A 6,431-nucleotide genomic window follows, 5' to 3' on the forward strand; every position below is an offset into this window, starting at 1 on the left:
TTGGGATGGATATTGCCTTAGGTTGGGCCCTGATGTGTGTTGGGACTAGCCACCCCATTCTGTGTGTTTGATTGATTAATTATGTTGGCTTGATGCCATGTGTTGTTGATAGATATCGAGTCCTGCTTGTCGTCCTGATTTGGATAGAATGGACATACTGTTGTTAGTATTTATGCTCGATATATGTTGGTGGACCCACTGTTGATACTTGAGTTATTGATATATGTTGGCGTATCCACTGTTGGTACTTGACTTGATATATGTTGGCATACCCATTGTTGGCATTGTGATGTGATGCGTTATTGGCATACCTCGTTATCGTACTTGTGATATTAAGCCTGATTGTTGATTGTTGACATATGCATTGCACACATTCTCTCATATTCATGCATGGCTGATACCCGGTGATGATCCGGTATCGTTGATTAATGGCGATATTTGATAAACTCGCTTTACTTGAGTGATTGTGAAAAGGCCGATATTCGAAGATCCATTCCGGAATCGTTATTTATATGGCCCGATATTTGATAAACTCTTTTACTTGAGTGATTGTGAGAAGGCCGATGTCGAGGTTCAATTAGAATCGTTGATTAGTGGCCCGATATTGAATGCAGCCTCTTTTGAGTGGCGTAAGGAGAGTAGATGTTCGATGGTTATATTCAGGCATCGTTGTTGAATGGTCGATTCCGATGTTATTCCGGAATCGTTGTTAGTGCATAGACTCTGCGAGTCCCCCAGGGTGATCGAGTGTGGTGATGATTGCATTGTGATGTTTCCGTTGTGATAATTGGATTGTGTCGATTCTATCGTGGTGATCATATTGGATCGGGTATACCCAGACTTATCATATTGGGGTTTAGGTGCTTACATAGGTGATGACGGATATTCGGTTGCAATTGTATTGTCTCATGCTTGATTTCTTTATTTGCTTATCTGCTTTATTTTCTGAATTGTGTGTATGCTTAGTCGGCCGATGATGCCTACCGATGTGTGTATCTGTCTTGACCTGCGCTTAATGCGTTCTTTTACGAATGCGAGTATCGAGTCGGATCTACTTCTACGACTCGTGGTGATTGACTCTTCAGCGCGGCAGAGTTTTCCGGGGTGAGCATGGCGTCCGCTGACCTCGAAGACTCTTTTATTACTTACGTCTTGCTTTCCATTCAGAGACATGATTTGAGAATACTTATGAATTATTATTCAAACTTTAGTATTCGAATTTAGATGCTCTTGTATGACCAGACCAGATACTGGGGTGGATTTCATTTACTTCCGCACTTGTTAACATTATATTACCTTGTGAAACTGACGTTATTTTACTTTCTTCCGCTACTTTGTATTATTGTTAATGTTGAGCTAAGGGTTTGCCTACCGAGGTGGGAAAGGTAGGTGCCCACAGACCTGGGCTAAAATGGGTCGTGACAATAACTTAGTTGCATTCCATGTTTAGTTTATAATCATGCCTCAAGTAGTAAGCATGAGCAGAATATGACTGGATATTGAAAGAATCAAAATGAATGAAGGACCAATAATGATTTTAGTATGTTTCACTTAAAAAAAGAGGTAGTGTATTTGCCTCTGATGAGTTGCTTGAACATCATCAAAACTGTTAATTTAAGAGTATGGGTTTGGTCTTTTGGCATGCGTAATGGTTATGCGGATATGCCTATCATGTAAGTATGTATACATGGGAAAGGATTCTGGTCTTAGTGTGTTATTATATGTCACGACCCAAACCGATGAGTCGTGACGAGTGTCTGACCTCTAGCGCCCAAACACGCCTAAACACGTATCTGAACCATACTGAACAACAAGGTCCCATAAATGGCATAAACTAATCTCATAAAAGGGGAAACATCAAACTCTGTACAACCTGTATATACACATACATACGTAAGGACAGTGCAGGCCAACTAGGTCGCTACATATACTGTACACAAAAGAATGGGAGCCGACATGGCTACATCATCTGACTAATACATACAACTGTCTATAGACTTCTACTGGAATAGAAGCTGTAGAAAGGACGAGACAGGGCCCCGTCATACCCATATGCATATACATCTCAAAGGGGGGGATACAAAAGCCATTTGCGACTTCGGATCGGAAATGGAGCGCAGCGACCGCTTGCTAGATACAGAGGTCTTATTGAGTGCCCGACCACCTATCGTCTCATGCACATGGGCATAAATACAAGCCCCGAGCAACGGGCGGTCGGTACGGATAATGTCTGCGAGTATGTAAGGCATAAGAACAACATATATATATATATATATATATATATATATATATATATATATATATATATATATATATATATATATATATATATATATATATATATATATATATATATATATATAAGAATCATGAATAAGATACGAACTCATAAGGTTTGAAATGACTATCTGCATGTACTATGTAGAACTAGTATACGTACGTATGTGCATAAATACGTATGGCCCGACAATGTCACGCGTGGACGCATAATATGCGTACTCGTACATCAATGAAAGGTCATACATCTATATATATATATGCGTGTATAACGCATGATATATATGCGTGTATAATACTGTTTCTCTTCTCATATCATATCGGCCTCTCTACGGCCATCGTCTGTATACATTCTTTGTGGTACGTGCGACTAATCACGTATCGTCGTCATGGTGGTAATGCGTGTATAATGCCTATCTCTCTTTCATACTCCACACATATATCTAATACTCGCGTATATAAACGCGCAGTCACATGGTCAATGTACATAAATATATAATGAATGTAATGCATGAATAAGTTGTATACATAGAGCGTACATAGCGGATCCGTGAACGAGGAGGAATACTCGTAAACGAAGTACATGAACATCAGGCGAAGTACTTATAATGCTTCTAAGAGTAGAGTGATATGGAAGCTCGCTTACTCGCTTGTTGACTCATAACGTAGGATCATGCCACAGGAAAGAAGGAATAGCCTTAACATACCTTGACGTGTACTAAATCGCCCAACCTCTACCTTTCGAACTTGTAAGTCCACAATTAAGATAACATAGGCCTTAATTAGACTATTTGCCTCGCTTACTAACCATATTTAAACACATATAGAGCTTAACGAATTATAGACAATAATTTCCCTTGTAAGCTTACAACTCTTCAACTTCTCATTCAATCCAACATCAACCACAACAACAATAACAACACTTATATATAAATATATACTTTCAAATTTATCCCCGAATCATCTCTTAAAATAGCCTCGATCCTTCCTTGTCCTTCTTCAACTTACCACTTCCATAAATACCTTCTCCTTACTTAAAATGACTAAAACTCTTGATAATAAACTCAAATGTAAGGGTAGAAATCATTTACATACCTTGAGGGGTCTAAGATTCCAAAGATAAACTTTAACTCCAACCCCCTAAGCTTCACAACTTGACGAAACCCTAGGAACAACATTCTCCTTGACAAGCACGGGTTCACGGACTCGGATCTTACCAAATCTCTACTAATAATGATGGAAAATATTGGGAGAGAAAATATTAGGATTTTTCTGATTTGGAATGGAGGAAAATGATAAATAAGTCGTGAACCACATATTTATACTCGAAATTAAAAAGGCTACAGCGGTCTTGGTTGACGACACACAATGCGACTTGCTCCGTACCTATGCCTTCAGATGCAAGAAATTTCCGCGAGGGGCACATCGGCCCCAACACATCGACGGTCCGTCGACCATGTCGATGACCCGTCGACGATGAGGCGGTGTCTGTAGATTTTCTCCGATTCAATTCAGATTGCGTCGATTCGATTCGCTCAACTTCTAATCCTGCAAATTGCCAGGAATACCTATTGGTACCCTTGTACACGGGGCAAGGCACTTTCTACCTCCAAACTCGGGCTCGAGTCTCTATTTCAAAGGTATACCCGAGTAGAAAATCATAGGTTCTATCACTACGAAAACGAGGGGTGTAACACTATATCAATGTCTTAGATCAATCTCCCCTCCCATTTGTCCAAATGGAAGTTTATTGTGTGCTTTATGATAAATTGGGAAGATTGCTCTAAATTGTTTGGATTATCTTAATCAGTAACCATATGTTCAACATGATTAGGGAGGTTATCCAAGAGCATGTTATTATATTTTAGACTTGTTAAGGGGTTGTTTGTTGTCACCATTAGATATACACTCTCTCTCCTGTATACTATCTGTCTAACACATAAATGGAGAGGCAAAATAGCACTTAGGGATTAAGCTTAAGCCTTCCCTGGTGTCTGCCATGTCTGGGGTTCCTGGAAACCCCTCGACTCTTGTGCGGCATAAGGAACAAGAGGGTAAAAGCTTTCCTTTTGGCATATTTTAGTATCTCCATAGGTGTGTATATCAATGGTATGTTGGCTGAAAATTGTGTATATCTATATGTGTGGCATTACTCATTTTTATAACATTATGGGCCTGTTTTACTTTATTTCAATTTTGGGCTCTAAGTTTACTATTGCCAGCCCACATAAGATTTTGAATAAATAAGGACCCTTAGCAGGTTTTCCTATAACTCTTCTCTCAATATGCTGGTTTTCTGCCCCATATACCAAGTGGTATACCCAAGAATACAGAGTATATTCATCTCTGTACCCTCACAGGTGTATAGCGGTGGGTATATTCAATATACCTAAGGTATATCACTCCTACAAATTATAAATATGAACCAACATTGTGCCAATTTGGTCTTCTGGGCCGAATGCTTTTATCTAATTATTGGGTCTCTTCTTGCATACCAAATATGCTTTGTACTTTGGTTGGATTTTTTTTTCTGATCTTGTTAAATGGCCCATGTGGGCTTTTGATTTCTCTTTTGTTATGTTGGGCCTTAGCTATTTCTCCTAAATACCATGCTGTCACTTAATGACTTATTTGCTAGCTTGTGTGCTTGTTTAATTCGAATGAAATTGTTTATACCTTACGGGTATACTAATCCTCTCTTTGTTATGTGCTCCATGTGAACCAATTCATGGCCATTCTGGCCGTCTCTTGCATCAAGACCTGTTGGTCCTAAGGCCCAACCTTCTTTTCTTTGATCGAGTCCGTTAAAGAATGGAAAGTGAAGCAAATATCTATGTTAGAAGGCCTAGCCAATGGGTGAAAATGGCAGTTCTTGCAAATATTTTCCACTCTCTCCTTTTTCTATTTCGATATATCTGACATGTATATTGTATACACTGAGTATGATAATTATTGAAACCCATGTGAATGTTACAACTTAGGGAATGCATAGTATTTTAGGGAAGTCGCCTCAAACACCTTTAACTCAATTCTTCCTTTTTCTTATGAGACTTGAATCACTTAATTTAAAAGTTAAATTTTAAACCGGTTTAATGACAAGGTTGAATAATCTTCAAAAATGGCCGGGTAGTAATTTTTTGTCCTTTCGCCCTTTTCGTTGAAATTTGATAAATGTTCCAAGCCTATAATGGCTCTTTGGCCTCTTACCTTGTCATCCGAAACGTATCCTTAAATCATCCCTTTTAGGGGGCTTATGCCCATATTTGACTTAAGGGTCCTTCTTAAGACTTGCTCAACTTCCCATGTACTACTCATATAACTTTTCATATGTCCCCCGATATGTGGGCTCCACCTTAACTTACGATTACGAGGGCTATTCATCAAGTAACGTATTAACTGATTTACACCATACGGTCTCAAAATGTCATATATATATTATTCTTATACTCATATAATATAATCTTCATCCCTAGTCCTTGTATAAATTTACTCTCCCTTGAGCTCATACTACACCGTCTATAGTTTTGGTAACGTAAAATTTTTCGGGGTGTAACATTCTACCCCCCTTCAAAAACATTCATCCTCGAATATTGGAGTAGAGTTCGTTCAGAGGGAAATGTCAATATTCTTTACTGCGTTCTTGGTATTTACTTTACTCACTTGCGTCTTGCAGCATGTAAAACTACACTTATGTGGATTGCGCAGTTTATCGTTCTTCTTATCATTCAGAAATTCTTGTTCTCTTCGATCTCTGCGTATCCTTCTTACGCTTCACAGATATTCCCAGCCTTTGTCTTAGCCACCAGCCTGTTCCCATCCAACGCGATATCTTTAATCATTTCCTTTGAATTCTCCTTTTGCTCTAAACCTTCACCCGACTCTCACCTGATAAGTCTTTTCCCATAGCCTAGCGCACTTATCTGGTGTTTTGATTCATTAATCAAGCGGGTCTCTTGATTCCTTAAATGTTCGTCTCCTCTATTTATATCCATGTATCTTTTTCTTGCGATCTTATCTCCGTCTACTTTCATAACTCCTCTTTGCATTTCCTTAGCTCATCTTGATTCATTGCTCTCTATTACTTTTCGATTACCCCATTATCGGGTGTCATAATTCCTCCACTACCTTATCTAGTCAATCCTTGTCTTCTCTTT

Source organism: Lycium ferocissimum, chromosome 5 (genome assembly GCF_029784015.1).
Source record: "Lycium ferocissimum isolate CSIRO_LF1 chromosome 5, AGI_CSIRO_Lferr_CH_V1, whole genome shotgun sequence".
NCBI lineage: Eukaryota > Viridiplantae > Streptophyta > Magnoliopsida > Solanales > Solanaceae > Lycium > Lycium ferocissimum.